At 39.6% G+C, this 23835-nt stretch overlaps 1 long non-coding RNA gene across 1 annotated transcript in view; it reads left to right on the top strand.

Moving 5' to 3' along the window:
• The first annotated feature begins 10729 nt into the window (after positions 1 to 10729).
• Positions 10730 to 23835, top strand: part of LOC144324679 (uncharacterized) — a 61716-nt gene continuing 48610 nt past the window's right edge. Inside the window, exons 1-2 of the long non-coding RNA XR_013390106.1 lie at positions 10730 to 10888; positions 11413 to 11524. This is a non-coding gene — a long non-coding RNA (uncharacterized LOC144324679). The remainder of the gene's footprint in view (positions 10889 to 11412; positions 11525 to 23835) is intronic.

Raw genomic sequence — 23835 nt, 5'->3', positions numbered from 1 at the left:
TTAATTACCTAAAGGGAGTAGAGTGGGAGAGGAAAGGGAGACCTAGAGAAATGCTAGTATTTCATGGCAGAGAAAAAGAGATGAAGCTACAAATGAGAAGGGCAGAAAGGACAAAAATCAGAGGAATGTTGTAAAATGGATGTTAGGAATAGATTCAGGATAGGGGGTGGGGACAGCTGTGTTAAATGTTGCAGACAGACCTATGAATTTAGTTACATAGAGTCAATGATGGAGGAAGAGCTGTTGCAGTGTAATAATGGAGGCTAAAGTAAATTGAAATATGTTATGGAGTGAATGAGAGCTGAAGAAGTAAGGATGGTGAGCATGGAGAAAAAACTTTGAGAAGTTTGATTTTGAAGATGTAAAGCTGAGAGCAGCAGAGATGTTACTAGAAAGATATGCAGACTCAAGAAAGTTTTGTTGTTGTTGTTTACATTTACATTGGGAACTTTTTTTTTTTTTTTAAGATTTTATTTATTTGAGAGCCTGAGGGAGGGCAGGTGAGCAGTAGCAGGGGCGGAGCAGAGGGGGGGAAGAACAGAGGGAAAAGCAGTCAGCAGAGAGACAGATGCCTTAGCTCCTGGGCTCCATCCCAGGACCCTGGGCTCATGACCTGAGCAGAAGCAGATGCTTAACTGAGTCACCAAGGCAACCCTACACTGAGCAAGTTTGAAAGCTAATGAAAAGGATCTAACAGAAAGTGAGCGATTTTATACAAGCAAAAGAAGACCAAATTGGTAATATTTTTCAAAGTTTGAGAGGGGAGAGGATCCAAAATATTGACAAAGACTCTTTCCTTTGACCAAACTTGAGTCAGCCTCCTCTGAATCCTCTTTCTGACTAGGCCCTGACCTTGAACTCCATCCATGTCTAGAGGCCCTACCCATTTAGTCCAATTTTTTCAAGAATCTTGCTGAGTCAGTTTAGCACATATCCCTACCCTTTATATCTGTTCAACTCTTTCCCACCCTTGATGTCTTATCACCCTGGCCTGCCTTCAGCAGACATCCTTTCAGTTTACCCAGTATCCCCTACCCTGATGTTCCCTCTTAGTAATTTTCCATATACTGACCTCCATCCTGCTCCTAGACTACATACCTCCACCTGTCCTTAATGTACTTGGAGTTAAGATCAATCTTTCTCCCTTCTTGTGAAGACCCCATTGTAGCAGTTCCCTTGAATAAAGTCTAAAGTATCATGAATATTTTTTTCTTTAGCATTAGTAGGGTATGAAAATGCCTGGAGCTGGAAGAACTGGTAATCCACATTATGCAATGGTGACAGAGTTGATTAAACTATTCCTCACAATAACTTGGGAGGCACATAGCTAATAAGTCTAAGCTCTAGAGAATGACACAGGAAAACAATATTAGAAGCTTATGTGGATTTCTAATGGCTGAATTTGCAAGATATTATTCAGAAGAGATGAATTCAGAAAAGAATTGCTATGTTTGCTGTCAGGAATAAAAAAGGGTAGAGAAAGTCTTCAAATTCAGGGATTTACTCTTGGAAGATACCATTGCTTTCAACTTCATCTAGAAAAAGCCAATACTAAGAAGGCTGTCTGGGGAATAAAAGTCAATTAAAAATCAATTTTGTGTCAAGGGTTGAACTCTTCAGATGTTAAAACAATGGAAGGAGGTAAGAAGTTTCAAAGTAGGTGTATTTAGTATCCACCTAAATGTGTTTGACCCAGTACATCCCTTCGGCACCTCAAGGAAAAGAGATTAATTGTGAGGCACTCCCACAGAAACCTTATAAGCAAGGTACATACAATTAATTTATGTGAGAGAGTCTTGAGGTCAAAAAAGCAAAGGAATGTAGTGATTCTGAGAACTCTGCCAAAAAAAAAAAAAAAAAAAGAATGAAAAATAAAATTAGGGACATAGACTTTAGAAGAATCAGAATGTGAAAGATTTGTGTAGGAAAGTTAATCTGACAAAAGCGTCTGCTTAAAGAAGGCCATGACTGACTCATACTTAACAATCGGGTCCTGAATTTTCTGTGGGCAGGAAGTAGCCTGAAAAAGCTGCTCAGAATGAAGGCGGCAGCTTTTACCCATCTTACTTTAGGTGTGGCTAAGGAGGATGATGAATAGGAAGAACCTTCCAGAGGGTGAAACCAGGGGTCACAGAGGTAGTTTCAGAGGCTTCTTCTGGACCTTGCCCACCACGTGGTTCTTATTCCACAGTTCAGGCAGCTGGTGTGAGGATTCTTTCAGCTGCTGAGTGTATTGTCTCTATAATAAGCTGGGAAATGACTGGAAGGTGGACCTGTTTGACTACCTGGGGAATGGATTTGAACTATGACTCTATTGCTCTCATTCTGAAGGGCAGTGAGCATGAGAGCAGTTCTGTTCCCTTCATATGGTGCCAGCTCAGACTTTGTATCTAGCAGATCTGGGTTTATTCTATGTATAGTTACTCTGGAAAATGGCCAAATGTGTACCTATACATTGGAATACTATACAGAAATGATGTTATACAAACCATAATTACACAAAACTGTATCAGTGAGTCAACAAAATTGAGTAACAAAAGCAAGATGTCTGTTTCTTATCTTTGTATCTTTAAAATCTTAAAAAAATGAAGGAATTAGATATCAGAAGGTTCAACATTATATCTTTTATTAAATATATTTCTCTCTTGAGGCTCTATGCAACATATGGCTTTTCTTCATTCTTTTTTAAAAGATTTTATTTATTTACTCATGAGACACACACACACACACACAGAGGCAGAGACATAGGCAGAGGGAGAAGCAGGCTCCATGCAGGGAGCCCAAGGTGAGACTCAATCCCGGGTCTCCAGGATCAGGCCCTGGTCTGAAGGCGGCACTAAACTGCTGAGCCACCTGGGCTGCCTCGAGAAAGAGTACTCTTAACTGACTGAGCCTCCCCAGGCACCCCGGCTTTTCTTGTTTCTTATGTAAAGTTCCTAAAAGCAGTCTTAACTGTCCTCTTTCTGTATATGATAGGGTATACTAGGTTCTAGTAACAGACTCCCTGACTCTATCACTTATTACTTGTATGATTTTAGGAAACCATAAAGCCTCAGCCTCCTCATTCTGTATAATAGGTGTTAGAAACTACCTCTGGGTGCTGTTTTGAGGCTTAATGACATAATCTGTGCAGTGTGTTTAGAACAGTGTCTGGCATACAAAAGCTATCAGAAAACGTTTTTATTGTTATTTTGCAGAAATGCAAAACAAAGCTTGAAGCTCTTTTTCAATAAACTGTGGAACAGTGTATTTGAATAAGGGGGAAAAAGCCATATTTGTTTTCACAGATAAGAAACTGAAACTCAAAGAGATATGGCTTTAAATTTAAACAGGGTGTATCAGTAAGCCTTCCTAAAATAGAAATTTATAGTAAGGGTTATTTCTCTTAAATAGCATGGAGAATTCATCTGGCCAACTTTCTTGTTACAGAAATTTGCCAATAAAAGAGTTTGTTGACAGGGTATCTCATTGGATTACATTTTATCTGTACAAATGCTATAGGAAGAGAAGCCAGAAAAAAAAATCATAGCAGTAAAGAGGAAGGGGGTTGACTATTCATGTTTGGCTTTCAAGATGGCATCTTATTTTATGGATGGAAGTGCAGCCTTCTATTCTTACAGGCATTAAGTTCAAACTTGCCTTTCAGTCTTTCAGTATCCACAGAGTGAACTGTCTGAGATGGTAAAACTGCTGATACATTAAATTTGGACTTTTGAGCTATGAGGCTCCTTATTTGATAGGCCAAGAGAAAGATGTACACTTAGTGCTCAAATACCTTTTCCATTCTCTGCAACCATTGCTAGCCTGTGTTCCAAATGTCAGAATACAAATAACTAACATATTGAACACTTAGTGTTCCAGATACTATTCTTAGAGCTTCACAAATATTATCTCATTCATGCCTGCAACAACTATAAGAGATTGATACAATTATAATCACATTTTACTAATGAGAATATTGAGACATAGGAACATTGAAGACATAGGGGAGTAACTTCTCACTGAACTAGTAAATGAGAGTGCAATGGTAAGAACCATGGCCAAATGACTCCAGAAGCACACCACTGCCTTGCTTTCCATTGGCAGAATGGTCCTAGGGAAGAAAGCTTGGAGAAAGAGGAAGGGAGGAGTGGGTAATTGTGAAAGGAACAGAAAAATATGGGAGTGTTAAGATGCAGCATCTGCTTAGACCCCCCCCCCCCCCAGCTCCTGTTATTGAGAGCAGACAGTTCCCTGGAAGACCTAGTTGTCTCTGCTGGCTATGCAGAGGTGCCCTGAGACTGGGCTCCAGGTTCCTAGAAACCACATTACTAAGCAACTGAGGCATATGCTTTCTCCTTGAAATATCATTCCTTGGTAAATTCATTCACACTAAAAAAACCCCAAGTGATCCCTGGGTGGCGCAGCGGTTTGGCGCCTGCCTTTGGCCCAGGGCGCGATCCAGGAGACCCGGGATCGAATCCCATGTCGGGCTCTCGGTGCATGGAGCCTGCTTCTCCCTCTGCCTATGTCCCTGCTTCTCTCTCTCTCTGTGACTGTCATAAATAAATAAAAATGTTAAAATGTTCTCTGTATCTTCAATAAACTATACTTTCACCTCAAAAAAAATAAATAAATAAAAAAGGAAAAAAGGAAAAAAATTCTTAACAGTTTCCATTTCTCATGACCTATGATTTCTCTTTCTCTCAAAATACTTAGAGGCCATATACACATATTCTTATGGATTATCTGATTTGTGGTTTTTACAAATAGTAATTTTAAAATACCAGCTTAGTAAAATGAAAGATTAATGCTATGTTTTCTTAATTTCACTATTAGTGAGACTCCATCCGTTTCTCACTCCATTTTTTAAAAGATTTTATTTATTTATTTGAGAAGGAGAGAGAGTGCATGCACATGTATGTGAGCATGTGTGCACCATACACACACACACACACACACACACACACACACACACACACAGGGAGAGACAGAGGGAGAAGCAGAGTCCCTGCTGAGTAAGGAGCCTGATGTGGGTCCCGATCCCAGAACCCTGGGGTAATTTCCTGAGCTGAAGGCAGAAGCTTAGCCGACTGAGCTACCCAGGAACCCCATCTCACCCCATTTTTACCAGTAAAATTGATCTCGATAGGCTACTGTTTGCTTATAATTCTCTAGTGAGTGCAAATCTTTCTGTTTAATGCAGAAAGCACAGAAAGAGGTCCTCTTTCCCCTGCAGCTTCTGGGGGAGAGAAGCTTTCTGTGCCATAGAAAGCAAATAATCTCATTTGATAAAGCATTGGAAACATTCATGAGACTCTGAATCTTGCCTTTCTGTGCAGTAAAGAGATTTCTGTGAATATTCGTAGTAGTTGCTAACTTGTTTCCTGCTAATATAAATCTGCCCTTGGAAGCAAAATTGAAACAAAGGGACTTGTAAGATTCCAAGGTCTTTAAAAATAGTGCATGTCTTGAACCTTCAAAAAGAAACATGTAATTCAGGTTGTTTTTATTACTTGTTATTTATTTGCCCTGCTAATAATGTTGAAATTGGTATCTCTATAGTCCTAAAAAGAAAAAAATATTTGTAAGATGCTTTTCTCAAATGAGTGGCTCTTTCTTCCTCTGTGGATTGGGGAGTATGAATGACTGCTAGTTTCCATCACTTAAAAATGATTAATACTTTTATTTAAATCAGCAGTTGTTAGATGTACGCTTATTAACTAAAATAACTCAAATGACCTTTCTGCAATTGATGTGCCTTGTTTCATTAGTTTGAGGAAAAACATCAATTCATACTCTTTGTTCTCACATGCTTTGTTTGAAAAGAAGTCAAATATAATCCCACTGTGATTTTTTCTGCCCTTCCAACTGTGCAAGAACATTTGAACCAAAGCTTCAGTGGACCAAATCTTCCTTCCACACACCAGGCAGAGAATGAGGTGGGGCATCCAATCAGCCTATTAGTTGTCTGTGGCTTCAGATAGTACTGCAGAGTTCTGCTGCTGGCTTCAATGCACGCCTGATGGCCTTATGTCCATTTCTTTAGTGATGCCCTTCTTGGCATTCTTGCAAAGGCTGATGTCCCACTTCGAGGTTATATTGACATGTTGAGCCACAGCCGTTTTTTTCTGACACTGTCATAGTGGATCCACACTCAAGCCCAGTCTATACCAGGTCAGTTCCCATATTTTACCTTTTGGAGGAGCCTGGACTAGTTGCCTAGAACCCCATTCCCCCATGATTCCACTATGGGATTTCTGAAAAATTTTCCTGCCAGTGGACTATTGTCTTAGATATCGTGATCTAGCCAGGTCCTGTGGGGCTTCAAGTATCTTCTCTCCCAGGGGTCTTGGGATCCTTAGCAAAGTAGTCATCCACTCTTCCTGAGTGCTGCATACAAAGGAGTTTAGGTAGGGGAACTATACTCCCAGGATTCTGTTACATTTTGCCCCAGGACGTGGCTCCAAGCCTTCCTTTATTTGCATCACTAGAACAGTTACCATTCTAGTGATAGCTCATTTAACAAGACAGTCTGCCTCTAGATAAATTGTGCCTCAATTTTGGACTCAGAAGCATCTCCATAATTTAAATTTTTTTCTCATCTGAGACTTCAAACACCTATATAAGGCCCACTGCTGCCAATAATAGAACAACAAAGGATGGATTTGAGAGTGTGCCAAAGGAGATATGAGTTTTTGAATTCATGTTGAGGTAAAATCCATGTGGGGATCCCTGGATGGCGCAGCGGTTTAGCACCTGCCTTTGGCCCAGGGCGCGATCCTGGATACCCAGGATCGAATCCCATGTCGGGCTCCCAGTGCATGGAGCCTGCTTCTCCCTCTGCCTCTGTCTGCCTCTCTCTCTCTCTCTCTCTCTCTCTCTGTGACTATCATAAAAAAAAAAAAAAATCCATGTGGATTCCAAAACAAACTGGACCTCTGTCTGAAAAATGGAGGGGAGGAAAAGACTTTTTCTGTACCCTCTCATGTTTAGTGTCTGATAGACTACAGATTAAACTGACAAAAGACAGATTAGCAGGAGAAAAATGCAGAGTTTATTCATGAGTGCAGAATGAGGGTGCCAGTGAGGAGTAACTCAAAGGGTGTGGTTAGACTTTGGAGCTTATATACCATCTTAAATGCTGAAGGAGAGGAGAAAAAGGCAGGGGAAAACAAATGACTTCTTAGAAGGGGGAGGAGTGGGAGAAAGGGCACCTATGGAAGGTAAATGGTTTTTTAGAAAGATCAGTGGGCTCCTAGGAGAATAGATGGGAGGTAGGGTAGCCTTGAGTCTTGACTGTTGGAAAGTCGTGCCTACTTCTTGAGTTCTAGTCTCCAAGATTAGAGTTGTCCTCATGGAAGGGATTTATTATTGACAGTTAAAGTCTTTTGAGAGACTCTGCTTTCAGGAAGATGAGGGATTTCAGGAACTCAAATGCCTTCAGATCAAAATAATTTTTATGCTACAGTGGCATATTTTGGGATGGCATGTCCTGATCTTCCAAAAGAATTAAATCATTTGAGCATTATAAAGAAGAACAAACTTTTGGGCAGCTCCGGTGGCGCAGCAGTTTAGCGCCGCCTGCGGGGTGTGATCCTGGGGACGGGGGATCGAGTCCTACAACGGGCTCCCTGCATGGAGCCTGCTTCTCTCTCTGCCTGTGTCTCTGCCTCTCTCTCTCTCTCTCTGTGTGTGTCTCTCACGAATAAATAAATAAAGTCTTTTAAAAAAAAAAAGGAATAACAAACTTTAAAAATAAACAGAATAGTTTCCTGTTCCTTTTAAAGAAAATTATAATTCACTTTAAGAAAGTTTAATTTAAAAAAGAACCAAAATATCCTCTAATCTCCCCAGAAAGCCAACCATAATTAATTTTAACATCAAATATATGTTCATTCTAATGGATTTTTGGACAAAGTGTTGTGCCCAAGATTACGTGTCTGAGAAACCACCAAGGAGCCAACACCTATGCAAGCGCACGAGGGTTTATTTACAAGCTTGAGCTTGGGTCCAGGTATACCCGACACAGTGGAGCAGGGACTTGGGCCCCGAGGTGGATTTCAACTTAGTTTTATGGGCTGGTCTAGGGGACCTCCAGAAGGGGTGGAGCAATTTCTCAAGTTCTGTTTACATTCTGGTATGGGGCTTTCAAGAGCATTGAGCTCTGCTCTCATTCTAATATGGGACTTTCTGCCACTGGCTTGGGCTCTGTTGTCTTTCTGATATGGGATTCCCTGCCGAGGACATTCTGCAGTTTTTCCTGTAAAGTTCAGCTCTGATTCACAGGGGCCTAAGATGGCTGTACTTGTGCTAAAGCTAAACTTGAGGTGGAATGGCCTTAATTTTTCTCGGCCTCCACAAAAGGAGATTTGTGATCTTGGAATTCCCTTTACTGTGAAACCTCAGCTTGTCACAGGAATAAATTCTTGTTAGTGGACCTTGACTGGTGTCTCTATTGGTCAATTCCATGCTGCCTCATGGCATAGGAAAGGAGAGGGTGCTGGTGGCTCACATGGCACATTGGTATAGGGAATGAGAGTGCAATCAATATGCACAATAAAATCTTGCTTTCTTTTATTTCTTTTTACTTTTTGATGTTTAGTGGGTAGTCACTAACATCTACCAACATTCTTTCCTGCTTGACAAGTTTTTATCTACTTAATGGCTTACCAGATTGATTTAGTCTCTACCGAGGCTGGATGTACAATATATATCTTTTTACCTGAAAGATAATATAGAGGAAGTAGTTTCAAGTTAATTGTATGCCTGTGGACCTGAAAAAGACTAAAGATAAGTTGACTAGACCCTAATGAAGTGGGAAATATATTTGTATTTTGTTTCAGTAACTGTGAGCCCTAGAGCCTGTGAGAACCCTTGGTTTTTATTCTTTGCTACAACAGGTACTCAACAATGGCTTTGGAATAGTCTCTTTGTTCTGTGGCCAATGAAGGTTTCCTACTGATGGCAGATGGCAATTTATTTTTGAATTGGCCTGGACAAGAATACTTTTTTTCTTGGCTATGGTGATGATTTTGGGAAGATACGCCTCCGCAGAATGTTAATTCTGGCAGGTTAGATTTTTCATGTAATCCTAATTGGAAGAATCAGGAAAAATGACTGTAAATTGTCCAATAATACTTCCCATAGGGGAAAGATCTACTTGGAATTGTTGCCAATGATGTCAAGCCTCTTCTGTAGCTGATGACTGTTATAAATTCAGACTTCTCTCTTGTGCCCTATCCTGGTATATACGCTTTGAAGACCTTTCTCCCTGTGCTACCACAAAGCCCCTAAACATTCTTGCATAGCTGCTATTTTATATTTATGTTTCCTTGATGAGTCTCCTGAGCCAATAACAGCATCTGCTCCCACAGTTTGCAGGGCATTAAAGCAAGAGTCCTCTTGGTACTCTATGATCTATGACGGACACTTCTTATTGACTGCATTTTAATTCAGTTCCCTCTTCCCTGCCTCTAAGTAGAGGTGTTTTCTGCATTGACAGATAGATGCCCTCATCAGCTTTGTTCATAAGTTCATAAGAAAATTAGTTTACAGTCATGAAATAATACACTGCATTTTCATTATTCAGATTTATTTCTATCAAAGAGGAAGATTTGCTATTTGCCTGCGAAAGGCTGAATTGGTTCTGTTCTTTTAGAACACTGAATAAGACTTTGATGGTGCCTCCATGTGTGTTTATTCAATTTCAGATAAGAGGACATTTATATGTTATGTAGCTTATGCCACATAAAAAAGTTTTAGATAAAACAATTCTGTAGATCCAAGCTGTACTTTGAAATGACCATGCATTTTATAGGCATTTTATTTCTGAAGTGACATTCATAACCTCATATTAAATGACTTCTCATGAAGTTATTTCATAGCACTGAGGAAAGAAATCAGAGAATGAAATGATTTAAATATATGCATTTACCCAAATCTATCATTCATCCAAGGGCCATGGTATAGGCATAGCTATGGAGTCTTATACATAATGAAGGAATCTTAAAATATTCAACTTAGAAATTATCTTGGGGTAGTGTTGTAGACTGAATATTTGTGTCTCCTCTCCACCCCTTATTCTTATTCATATGTTGAAACCCTGACCTCCAGTGTGATGGTATGAGAAGGCAGGGCCTTTGGGAGGTAATTAGGTCACAAGGATAGAGCCCTAATGAAAGGTGTTAGTGTCCTCAGAAAAGGGGATCACAAAGTGTCCTCTTTTGCACTCTATCTGCTGTGTGAGGCTATCAGAAGACAGGAGTCAACCCAGAAGAGGCCTTTCTCTGACCATGCTGGCACCTTGATCTCAAACTTCTGGTCTCCAGAACTATGAAAAATAAGTTTCTATTGTCTATTGTCTATAAGATATCCAGTCTATGGTTCTTTGTTAAGCAGCCTGAATTGACTAGGACAAGTGGTGTATCCCTGTATTTTTAACAGAAGAGTAGTTTAGAGAACTGTCAGTAGGTTCAAAGAAAAAACACAGTGAGGAGAAAACAGGGTCTAAGAGATTTATGAAGGAGGTTAAAAAAATGCAAAGTTTATTATAAGATTTAATATCTCCTTTAAAATGTTAATGTGGGATAGAGTCTCCAAGGGACAATTATGTTATACTGTGCTTCTTGAGGTTACTTGACCACAAATTTTATTTTTTCCCAACATATCATTTTGTGGGGCTCTTGTTTAGTCAAACACATATGGGAAAGTGCTGGTAAATAAGTGGCTCCTTATTTCTTTAGTAGAAGGAAGTAGGATCCAGAAGAGAGAATTGACATTCCTAAGGTTACCCAGATGGTGAAAAGCTGTCTCAAAGCTGGAATCAAGTTCTCCATGTCTTTGTTCTTTCCATGATTCCATATGGCTCCACCTGGTTATGCTTTCCTATGTGAAGACCACTATTAGAGTAAGTCCTAAGTATTTTTTTTTTCATGACATGCTTTTTTTGCAATATACATTTAAAAAATAAATTCTATTTTTTAGAGTAGTTTTAGGTTTATAGCAAAATTGAGCAGATGGTACACTGCTATCCCATATTCCCCCTTCCCCTACACATGCATATCCTACCCTGTTGTCACCTTTCCCCACCAGAGTCATACATTTGTTAAAATGGATGAACCTATGTTAAACACATCATTATCACTCAAAGTATTGTTTACATTGGGATTTACTTTTGGTGTTGTACATTCTATGTGTTTTGATAAATGTATAAAGACATGTATCCATTTAGTATTATACAGTATTGTTTCCCTGCCCTAATAATCCCCTGTGCTTTTCTCATTCATCCTTCCTTCCCCCTAATCCTGACAGCCACTGGTTCTTTATAGTTTTCATAGTTCTGTCTTTTCCAAGATTGTCACATAGTTGGAATTCTGTGGTATGTAATTGTAGGGGAGGAAAAACTTAATTTTTTCCCTTCTGCCCTTCTAGGTTTTCTAGCTGGGACCTATAAATTAGACTGACAGAAGACAAATTAGCAAGAAAAAAACAGGAAGAATTTTATTAATACATATATTGTGCATTCAGATGGGAATACTCAGAGGTGAGTAATTCAAAAGGATGGTTAGAACTTGGGCTTATACAGCATCTTAAAAATACGTTTTTAGAGAAATGACTAGACAAAGGAATAAGACTTTGAGTTTCTAGGGTAGCAAATTGTGGGCAGGCAAATGTATAGGGAAATAAATGGAAGATAAAGGCTAGTTTTAGCAAGGTTTATTATGTGGATTCCTTTGGTGCCATCTGTAGTTGTCTCCGATGGTTACCTTCTGTCTTTTCTGGTAGGGAAGAGGTAGGGATGTCTTTGTAAATTGATGTCCTGTTTTTAATCACATAAGAAAAGGGCAGAGAGCTTTTATGAATCTACTTCTACTTAATTGTTTTTACCTCAAAATAATCCTTAGGCCAAAGTGACATATTTTGGATGGCATATTCTGCTACCCTTCACAATTTTTTCAGACTGACTTCTTTTGCTTAGGACTATGCACTTAATATTCTTTCGTGTCTTTTCATGGCTTGATAGCTCATCTCTTTTTAGCTCTGAATAATATTACATTATCTGAATATACCACAATTTTTAAAATCTATTCAACCTGCCGAGGGACATGTTGGTCGCTTTCAATAGATAGCATTTATGAATAAAGTTGCTACAAACATTTGCGTGCAGATTTTTGAGTAGAGGTAAGTTTTCAACTCATCTGAGTAAATGCCAAAGAGTATAATTGCTGGATTGTATGGGAAGAGTATGTTTAGTTTTGTGAGAAACTGCCAAACTGTCTTCCAAAGTGGCAATGCCACTTTGTATTTCCACCAGTAAAGAATGAGAGTTCTTGTTCCACATCCTCATTAGCATTTGGCGGTGTTTAATAGATGGATTTATCTAATAGTTGTATAGTTCCTTATAATTTTCAAGGTTGCCTTTTTTCCTAATATGGTTTTAATATTTAAATAAATTAGAAGACTTTAAGGAAAAAAAATCAACCTATTGTATTCACTTCTTCCTAATCCCCAGTCTTGTTAGCCAGAGGCAAGTACTTAACTCTCACCTTTTTCTTTTCTTTTTGCCTCCATATTTTAAAGTAACACTGTACGGTCTTAATTTATTAATTCTATACATTATTTGTTCATTTCCTATTATGAGGGATGAAGATTTAGCACTTTAATACTAAACTTTTCCTCAGCCTAATTTCATTGCTCACTTTCTCTACTTGTGTTTATTTTTTGTACACTGTTTTTTGTTTATCCTGAAATTAATAATTCCATAACTTTTTTCATTTGCTTTGTTTTATATGTACATTAAGTATATAAAAATATTTATATAAATAGATTTATATAGATATGAATAAGATATAAACACAAATATACATGTGAATAAGCAGAGAGAGAAAAGGAGAGATAGAGAAGGGAAGGAAGGAGAGAGAAAGAGTGAGAACGTCTCAATATAATTTTACACACAGACGAACTTAACAGATATTTTATCAGGAACTCTTTTTCTTTGGTGACTTTCCTTGAGCCTACAAATTTCTAGTCTCTATCTCTCAGCCTGTTGCACATCTTCTGGGAATATTCTTTGTCACCCTTTTAGATTCATTTTATGGATACCTTGTTTCTTGGTTTATTATTTTGATGAACATTTTCAACATGTCTAATATCTTAAATTTATACTCTTGTATTTGATTAATACTTAGGCTAAGTATAGACATCTAGGTAGAAGGCAATTTTCCCTCAGAATTTTAAAAACATTGCTTCCAGATTCCATTGTGGTTTTTGAGAAGTCAATAGAGTCATTCTAGTTTCTTTTTATGAATGACCCTTAATATGTTTTGTTCTTTCTGAAAACTTTTATAATCTTCTCTTTAACCTCAGTGTTCTGGAATTTCACAATAGTGTGCCTTGATTGTGGGTCTCTTCTCATTTTCTTATCTGGTTCTTGGTAGCCTTTTCCAATCTCTGGATTTATATTCTTTATGAGTGACAATATTCTCTCATTTTGTGTGTGTGTGTGTATTTGTTTAATAGTGGTGAAAGAAGGATAACATAAAAATTACCATCTTAACCATTTTTAAAGTGTATTGTTCAGGCCTTCAACTGATTGGATGAGGCCCACTCACACTTTGGAGGGTAATCTGCTTTATTCAAAGTCTACTGATTTAATTGTTAATCTTATCTAAAAAATACCCTCACAACAACATAGAAGCTGATGTTTGATCAAATATCTGGGTCATGCCTAGTTAAGTGGACATATAAAATTAATCATTACTGCCTAGTTAAGTGGACATATAAAATTAATCATTACTATCATATAAATAGAATGATACAGCATTTGTCCTTTTGTGACTTGCCTATTTTACTTAGCCTAATGTTATCAAGGTTCTTCCATGTTGGGACATGGAAGAATTTCCTTCCTTTTTAAGGCTCAGTAATATTCCATGGTATGTAAATACCACTTCTTGTTTATCTTCCATCTCTCTATGGACATTTGGTTTGCTTCCACCTGTTAGCTATTGAAAATAATGCTACCATGAACCTGGATGTACAAATATCTCTCCAAGTGCTTTCAGTGCTTTGGATGTATATACCCAGAAGTGGTATTTCTGAATCACATGACTCTCACTTGTTTTTCATTTTGAAATCCTATTAGTTGATCTTAAAGTTCTTAGATTGATTCTCTAGTTTTCTTAATTGTTTTTCTTCCCCTACATGACTTTCCTTTTTATTCTACTTTTTGGAAGTTTTCCTTTGTATGGTTTTCAACTCATTTCCCTTTCCAATTTTCTTCTCTTCCTCCCTTCCTTCCTCCCTTCCTTCCTTGCCTCTCTCCCTCCCTCCCTCTTTCCCTTCCAATCCTCCCTCTCTTTACTTCTTGGACTTCAACTATATCTCTTATGTTGAACAAGCTTTGCTTTGGAGTTAAATTCTGGAGCAGTTTATTTTTGTCTTATTTTCTTTCTTTGCCCCTGAATGAAATTTAATGCCATAATTTTTCTCATATTTTCAGATAGCCAAAGGTGCCTTCCAGTTGTGTGTCATAGTTAAATACTTAATCTTGACTTAAAATTAAATCTTATTTTCTTCAGTTTAGGCTGCTAGGGATAGGAAGTATGAATCAGAAAAGGGAGTGTACAGCCTGCTTCTTTTCTCTTTATACATGACACTTTTACTCCTTCTGTCCCCTCATTCTGTCCCCTCATTCTAATCACAGTTACTCATCTCTGTCCCCTCCAGGGTAGGAATCCTGCAATTAGAAAGAAATGGAATCAGAAATCTGTCTATAAGGACTACAGAGCCAAGATGTGTGGTTTCTTATATTAGTCATTATTCTCTAAACTAGTTAATACATTTTACAACCTCATTAACAGAAATAAAATGGTAGTATTTAATGCAGTCATAATACATCATTTCAGTTATGTTGAAGCATCTTCTGAGAGCCCTTCCATAATATCCTACTTGTCTCCAACAGGGTGACTTCATCCTCATCTCATACCCAGGCTATATTAGCATCATCTGTTTGCTTGTCTGTTTCCATCTCAAACAATAAGCCCCTTGAGGGGCCTCATTATTTCTCCAGTGCCCAGATCATGGTGTTATTCAATATATTTCTATCAAATTGAACAGACAGATTTTAAATGGTAAAATAACAAAGATTCAGCAAGAATCCCCCTAAATGAAGGGTGATGCCAGAAGAGAGGCTATTTGTTTATTTGGCATCTCCCATCCCTGATTATGACCTTTGGTCCTCTCCTTTCTCCTGCTTCAGTGAGTATTAGAGGGGGCTAACATTTTTTTCTCTTGTTAGCTCAGGGCCACAGCCACGCAGCAGGTGTTAGACAACAGTGCCAAGAACATTTTCCTCCTAATAAGGAAATTCTGGTTATAATGATCATGCTCAGATACCTAAAGGATTGCTGGAACCTGACCTCCAGATACCCAGGGAATCACCATATCGTGAAAAAAATCAGTCTGAAAAAAAAAGATAATGAGATAGGCTTGTTTGTAAATATTTGGTTCACCTTTCTGAGAGACATATCTTTAAGCTATAAAAGTGTACAGTATGTTTTATGGGTTTTATCTTCCTTCCTAGCTCTATAAAATCAGAGTTTTATTGGTGTGAGCCCTCTGTGTGAAATAAATGACAGATAAGCAGATGATCATTTTATTTCATGGTTGAGACAAAATGTGCTGGGCTTTATTGCACCTAATCCCCCACTGGAAGAAGAGTTTTAAAGTGCATAGTAGTTAATTCTGTTTGGCAGATATGAGCTGTAAACATGTTTTCATCTGCTTTCTCTCCTTATTAAATTAGAAATTTTCAGTGATTATAGGTTTTTACTTCTCTTGTGGGGAACTTGGAAGTCATTTTTTGTATCTATTTTTCAGGTGCAATGGTGATGTCCCAGAGTGACCTAGGATATAATATTAATTAGTTTCAGCATATTACTGCCATTGGTATAGATGGTGTTTTTGGCTTAGAATCCAAAGATTAGCCATATTCATCATTGTGAAAGCAGTGATTCCTGATCACCCCAACCAGAAAAGTGCTCTTCCACATTGGCACTAATCTGTTACTCTTTGTCTGTGCTTAGTAAATAAAATTCCTTTTACCTGTAAGGCCTGTATAATGACATGGCTGACTCTCACCCTCTTTATCTTTTCTATTCCTGAAGGTAGCAATGCTTAATCTTGACTACTATGGGGAAGAAAATTGGTTTTATTTTTCATACTAAGTCTAACAGGTTATTTTTGATTTTGTGGAGCATTAAGCTTAAAAAGTGATGAGGCCACATCCAAACTCAATATGAAGCAGTGCTACACTTGGATAGAGATGCCTCCCCAGGTTCGGTTGTGGGATCCTGGTTATAGCTTATGTTATTAAATTGCATAAATATTGGGGGAGAGAAGTTGGAGACCACCCCCAAATTCATGGATTGTAGGACAGATGACGTTTTACAGGAGCACTGTGAATCCAAACAATACCCATTAGGCATGTAGTCTCCTCTCTCCCTTGTGAACTTCTCTAAGCTACTTTCCCAGTCAAAGCACTCACTCAGAGTGAATAAACATACAACCATGCAGGAACACCTTATGTCAAAAATGCTCAAGAGTAGAAGAGGTTTACATTCAATGGATCTCTTATGGCAAGAGCCTCCACTCCATTCCAGACCACTGGGCAGTCCAGTGGACACAGGCTACCAAAAGGTCTGGCCCTGGCTTTCAGGTTTTTGTGCCTGAAAGAGAGAAGGAGGGAAGGAAGGGAGAAAGAGACAGAGAGGCAGGGATGCTTTGCAAAAGCAGGAGGATTAAAGTTACAATCTCACCTGTGAGTTTTTTCTTTGTTTCAGTAGTTTTCATTTTGATGTTTTAGGGAAACATGGGTCATTTATTGGGTATCTGTCTGATGGAGAAATCCAATACAGATTTGACCTGTCTTTTCCAGTTTCATAAACATTTGCTCATAGGCAGACAATTTAGTTTATGTGCTGGTTCATGATCCTACCTTTCATCATTTTATATTTCAGTGAATAGCTTGTGGTTTTCCATTATCTTCCTGGTCTTTATGCTCATTTTGATTCCTTTCCTTAGAATGCCCTCTTTCCTCTGTCTGTTCCTCAAGCCATTCCTTCTGAGTCTTCACAGTCTGTTACACCTCTGTTAGCATGTGAAACCTTAGCTCAGACATTGCCTTATCCAAGATGTCTTCCTTTGTTCACGCTGTGGCACATGTTAGTTGCTTCCACATAACCTCCCTTCTTTCCATTGATCAACATGCTGGTTACTTTTAGCATCAGGGTTGGTTGAGTTTCTTCCTGGACCCAGGGGTTGAATCTTTATTGGTTTAAGCCAGTGTAATAATAATTTTATTCCTCTTACCAGTGACTGTTTTAGAAATAAGTAATGCAATTCTGATTACCAACATAGGAAAGAAAGTCTGATTGTAGCTTCTGGGAAAGTATATTTCACTTTTAAAAAGGAAAGCGTATCTCACTTTTAAGAAGGATGTATCCTACAGATGGGTCTTGTTTTAAGAGGTTAGCTGATGCATGTAAAGATGAGAAGCAGATAATAAATTACTCTGCATAAAATAGAAAGGCAGGGGTTGTGAGGAGGTTGAAGGGTAGAGGAGAAGGAAGAGAACAAAGATGTGGTTGGTGACTGGTGGGACTAACACAGATATTTAAGGCAGTTTTGTAGTGAAAGACAGTGAAATGTTTTACCATATGATGTAAAGCCACCTTATAGCCTTTTCCAAGAAATCATTAAGTATTTTTCATCACCCTGGTTGTGGGGAAGGGGTTGATCTCTTTTGGGAACAGTGAGTCCTGATTCAGAAGCCCAGGTGTGCCTGAGAAGAGGGACTGCTTCCAGGCAGGCAGTCTTCTGGGACCTTAGTGGTATACCTTTCCTACTTCTAAAGGGAAACTGAGGAAAAGGAAAGACAAACTGAGAGTTGTGCATATGTGTGTGTGTGTGTGTGTGTGTGTATGTATGTATTTTAAATGGAAATTATTCACTATAGTAGAGCCAAGGAGAGAGGAAGGTGAAGACAAAGTGTCAAGGGGCAATACAGGAGAAATTCCCAGAGCAAATCATTTCATATTTCATTGAGCTGCTCTAGGAAACCTGAGAATTTACTGTGAAGGAAGTTTCTGGTGTTGTTCCAAGACCTACATCTATTTCTGGGATCTTTAGTGATTTCATTGGCTTCTCATTTTCAGTTTTTTGTTTTCACCATGATTTCTAAGGACCTATTGTAGGGGCTCCTGGCTGGCTTGATTGATAGAGCATGAGACTCTTGATCTTGGTGTTATGAGTTTGACCCCATGTTGGATGTGGAGATTACTTTAAAAAAAAAACTTAATATATGCATACATACATACATACTTAACCTGTACTTCAGCAACAGGTGTCTGCCCCATAGCCCCTGAATGAGCCCTGCAGCTCCATCAAGAAAGGAAGACAGCAGCATGAAGACCAGTTCTGCATCTCTTAGGTAGCTCTCCTGCAGCCCCATTTAGTATCAGTGGCTTCCATCTTATGGTTGAGAACTGGGTGCCTCAGCGAGCCCTGGCTTCAAGGGGGTATGAGAAAGTATGCATTTTAGCTGTCCAGCCTCTTTGGCAACAGAGGATACAGGAGAGTAAGGATTCACTGTCTAAAATTAGGAAAGTTCAACACAGAAGTTTGAAGCCTCAGAATTTAGAGAAACCAGACATAAAGGAGAGGGGTGTGGGAAAAAGCTGAAGAGGGGGCATTGTTGGAAATGCATATAGTGAGCACTCAAAGTGCCAAGGCTCCCACCACCACCTCCACAAGGTAGTTTAGTCTCTGGAGACCTTGTATGGAACAGTGTGAAGACCACGTGAGGCCTGCATTCTGATTTGTGGCACACTCATTCCCTTCTTCTTACCCTGGAACTGGGTGGATGTATCCTGGAAAGGACATGAAGGATTCTTCCTTGGGGAAATTAAGAGTCCTTGAGGAAAGATTATAGACACTGACATTTGGATTTTAATCTCTCCATTGCTTCTACCACTGGACAAAAATCTACCTCTGGGCAAAAATCCTCTACCTCTGGGCAAAAAAATCACTGCTCCAAACCTGGGAGTAAGGATAGTTGCCTTCTCTTACAGTGATGTCTCTGCTTTATGTGTTGAATACTGGGTGGGGCAGTAGCCTGGTCTGCTTGGGTTTGCCTTTTCTGACATGGAACTACAGCTCTTTGAGTGGGGGAGGGCAATGGGGACCCAGTATTCCTGGCCTGCTGTGTTTGGGTAGAGCCTTTACCATGTGGGTGTGGGCTAGGTGGAGGAAGGTAGCCCTCAACCCCTTAGCTGTACTTACCTAAAATTAAGCCTCTGTCACAGGGAGCTGGGGGCTGGGGGTTGGGGAGCAGGCAATGCTGGCAGCATGGCCTTCCTGCACAGATACTCTACCTTGACTGGGAACTGGGGAGACAGAGAGCCCTATATTTTTGGCCATATTCACCCAAAGGGGAACTTTTCCTCATCCTGAATTGGGGAATCAATGAGGGAGTGTGACCAGGCAGCAAGAATACAAGAGCATGGGATGCCTGGGTGGCTCAGTGGCTGGGAAGCTGCCTTTGGCTCAGGGCATGATCCTAGGGTCCCTGGGTTGAGTCCCGAGTTGGGCTCCCTGCAAGGAGCCTGCTTCTCCCTCTGCCTGTGTCTCTGCCTCTCTTTCTGTCTCTCATGAATAAATAAAATCTTAAAAAAAAAAAAGAGTCTAAGAGCACCTGGCTCCAGTACTCTCAAACAAACCAGGTTCAGCCACTCACCACAGACAAAATCTGAAGACTGAGAGATGAGTGGTGGTGAGTCAGGAAAGGAATTTGTTTCAGTGAGGCCAACACAGGGAAGGCCATGGACTAGTGTCTCAAAAGCTGTCTCAGAAGTACTAAAAATACTTCTAGGTTTCTACAAGGACAGTGTGGAACAAAGGTTGATGGGTACATGTGTTGGGCAGTAAAAGTAAAGGTCAGGTCTGTCATGGTCTTGGGGTCAATCATGTGAGGTCTTGCTGGTATCGGGGCAGTTGTTACTGCTTGAGGGAGTAATTTCCAATCCTCTAGGTCTTTTACCTGAGTTAAGACATATGCTGGAAAGAAGAACGAAGTCTGAGGTCAAAATGGAGGTTAAGGTGACAACTGGGTCCTCTTTTAGGAGCAAGTCACGGTTTAAGTGTCATAGATGCTTACTGTTCTTATGAGGATTTAGTTGATTTTTGAATAAATCTTTCTTAATTTGCTGTATGCCTTTTGGGCAATTTTAAGAGACTTTAAATAGCTATATTTTTGTAATTTTCATAAGTTATGTAGAAGTGGAATAGAGGCAGTTTATTTTTATGTAGGAGACATAGAACTCTGAACCTGCGGTCCTCTGCCTCCCTCCAGTCTTGGAAGTCATTGGGCAACTGGTATAGATAAGTCAGAGTTCAGCTACTTACTTAATGGATCCAATTCCAGTGTTTGGAGGGAGATTTTCCCTCTACACCACCAAGCAATGCTCTGGATACCAACTGGGTGTCCTACAATTCAACTTAATTGTGACACTGATACAAGGCAGGCTGAGCTCCAGTGATACAGTTTTGGAATATAGGTGAGGTTTGATGGGGTGTGGTCTGGAGCTGATAGCCAAGAAAGAATTCTTGAGACATTTTTGTTGTAAAATGGTTGTTTTATTAAAGCATGGGGACAGGACCTGTGGGCAGAAAGAGCTGCTGCACAATGGTTGTGAGAGGTGACTGATTATATTTTGGAGTTGGGGATAAGGAAAAAGGGAGATTTTCAAAAGAATTTTTTTATGCTAAAGAGGACATATTAGATATTGGAAGTCTTGCCATTGTCACGGTTGTTTTTCCTCTAATAAAGCATTAACATTAAGATGGTTGGGAGTTTCCTTCTGGAGGTTAGGTTATTGATAAGAATGCTTTTTTCTTGTAAATCACTAAGACATTTTGTAAACTGAGGGAGACTGATGTCTACAGGACTATAATCTCTGTAAGTTAACTATTTGTTTTTCCTTTTCCTTAGCTTTAGAGTAGCCAGGAGTACCTGAGGAATGTTACACATATTTCACCAGGGGTGGGAGAGTGGTTTGTGGGGTGTTAGCTTGTGCTTTGTCCTCAGCTTGCCTTCTGCTCCTTCATCACCAGAGCCCAGGGGAGCATCTCACAGGACCAGCCAAGAGGGTCCTTGGCTTCATGCAGGTTAGAAATCAAACATGAGCCAGAGAAAGTAAAAACAGAGTTTTCCAAATAGCATAAATGACAAGTAGAGAATAGAGTATCTGGGAGACTTGGGAAAGGAGAATGAGTCTTGTCATTGCTTGGAGTTAGGGGTTTATAGTGTAGAAAGGTCTAGGGTAAAGTTCCTAGGAGTCCAGGGGTTTATATTGCAGAAGGGTCTAGGGTACATGTTCCTAGGAATCCAGAATAGGGTCTAATCAAAGGTGAGTGTCAGGTGAACAAAAGGTGGTAAACCATAGATTGCTGAAAGTTGGGGTATTGATGCCAGTGAAGCAGGAGAGCTAGGTTCTTGTCTCATGGAGTTGAAGAATGAATCTTGCAGACAAAGGAGAGTGAGTAAAGTGAAAGAAGTTTATTAAGTGAGGATACAGAGAAAGCTCACAGGAGTGAGAGGGGTCCTGACAGGGATGCCATTGAGGGCTTTCTTGACTGGCCTTTTGTGGAAAACCTGACTAGAGAGTTGATGGACTTGAGATTATTTGTGCCATCTTGACTGAATGACATATGACTGTTTTGAGTCTCAGTGATTACTTGATAGCCGTCAAAAGAAGATATTCCCTAGTACTTTGGAACCAGAGGGGCAGACTTATTTCCTTATCTATGTTTTTATTGCCTTATCTTGTTGCATCTCAGTGTCCTTGGAATTTCTGGGAGCCTGACCTTGGGACCTCTTGGTGTCCTTGGGATTTATGGGAGTCCAGAGATTTGTGGGAGCCTGACTCTGGGCTTTTCCCTTACCTTTCCTTGCCTAGCCCCATTTGGTTTGAAGCTCATGTTCAGAATCTGGCTCTTCTTGGATGTTATTAGGTGTTTGGGGCTTAGGACCAAACTCAAAGAATGAATACTTTTCTTGCCCCCCCCCCCCCCTTTTTAAATCTTCTTGCTTCCCTCTTGAAGTGGGAACATAGCTTCTCTGGTTTATTCAGAGGCAAAAGAAAGAACACGAGTAAATGAGGCCTAACAGCAAAAACACCAGAGACGGAACCTTTCTAAAATGGAGTCCCTTCCACTCCCTCACTTCAACACTATCTACCGGGAAGTGGTATTTGATTCAGGCCCACAAGATTGCCCTCCACTTCACAGGCCAAATCCTAAGCCTAGGGGATTACCTGTGCTTCTTACTGGCTGCCATCAGAGGTTCCCCTGACCCTTTTCCTTGGGTTGGATTCATTTGTTAGAATGGCTCACAGAACTCAAATATTTCACTAACTATATCACCCATTCATTGTATAGAAGGATATATAGGAACAGTTAGGTAGAAAAGATGCATAGGGCAAGGTACGGAGAAGGGCAAGGACCTTCCATGCCCTCTCCAGGCGCATTACTCTCCCCAAATTGCCAATATTCACCAATCTGGAAGCTCTCTGAAGTTATTTCTTTTGAGTTTTTACGGAGGCTTCATTACATATTCATGATTGATTAAATCATTGGCCATGGTGATTGGTTTAACATCTGCCCTTTTCCCCTGCCTGGAGGTAGGTGGTGGGTGGGACTGAAAAATTCCAATTCTGTAATCACAGGATTAGCTCCCCTTGCCAGGAGTGCAGTAACCAGACTTTGGGGCTTTCCAAGTCACCTCATTAACATAAAAGACACCTGTACTCTTCTCATCACACAGGGAATTCCAAGGATTTGAAGGAGCTTGGTACCAGAAATAGGGATGAAGACCAAATATATATTTCTTATATGTATATATTTCTATTTCTTCTCTCACTCTTTTACTAGCTAACAATAACTTTGTCTTTGCTTACGTAGTCCCCTCTATTCACAAAACTAAACAGGCCAAAAGTGGAGTCATTTGCTCCCAGGACAGCAAACCAAGACTTAATTGCAGTTTCAAACCCTCCGAGAGTGGAATTTTAAACCAATCTGTCTGGAATTTCCTGGTCTGCACTTGATAAGACCCCCTGCTAGAAGGTAACTTTGCCGGAAATAATCTTTTATTTTCTTTTGTTAATTACCTTCTTGTCCTGCCTGTTTCTACCTATAAAATCCTTCCATTTTGGACAACTTCTGGGAACTTCTTTTTACTTGCTAGATGGGATGCTACCTGATTCATGAATTGTTGAATAAAGCTAATTAAGTCTTTAAATTTACTCAGTTGAATTTTGTTTTCTAACAGTCTCTAAGGAGAGTTCTGTCTTTGTCAGCCCAATTCCAGGCTTTTAAAATTACCTAGGATTGGGAAGACTGATGAGAAATGCAAGATGAGAAAAGACTTAAGTGGAGACACTAAGATCTGGGTGGGAGCAGAAGAATGAAGGTATGGGGTAGGACACACCTAGGTAGTAGGAGTGGAGAAGAGAGGGGAATGGGGCATGAAAGATTTAGGGAGGAGGGGAAATGAGATTTAAGAAGTTTTGATCTAAAGTTATGGATGAATTTTCTATTATGTTCCCTAAGACGTACAAGAAGAGTTTGTATTACTGTTTTAATTCCCTTTCGCTGATGGGCCATAGTCCTCTATATGCTAATCTATGCAAAGATTGATCCATGAAGAGCCCTTATTTTTATTATATTTTAACAAACAAATATTAAATATACCTCTCTCCTTGGTTTATTAGATTTATTCTAGGAGCATTTACTATGAAG

This window comes from Canis aureus, chromosome 12, assembly GCF_053574225.1.
Source record: "Canis aureus isolate CA01 chromosome 12, VMU_Caureus_v.1.0, whole genome shotgun sequence".
In the NCBI taxonomy this organism is placed as follows: Eukaryota; Metazoa; Chordata; class Mammalia; order Carnivora; family Canidae; genus Canis; species Canis aureus.
This window is presented reverse-complemented; position numbering and strand designations above follow the sequence as displayed.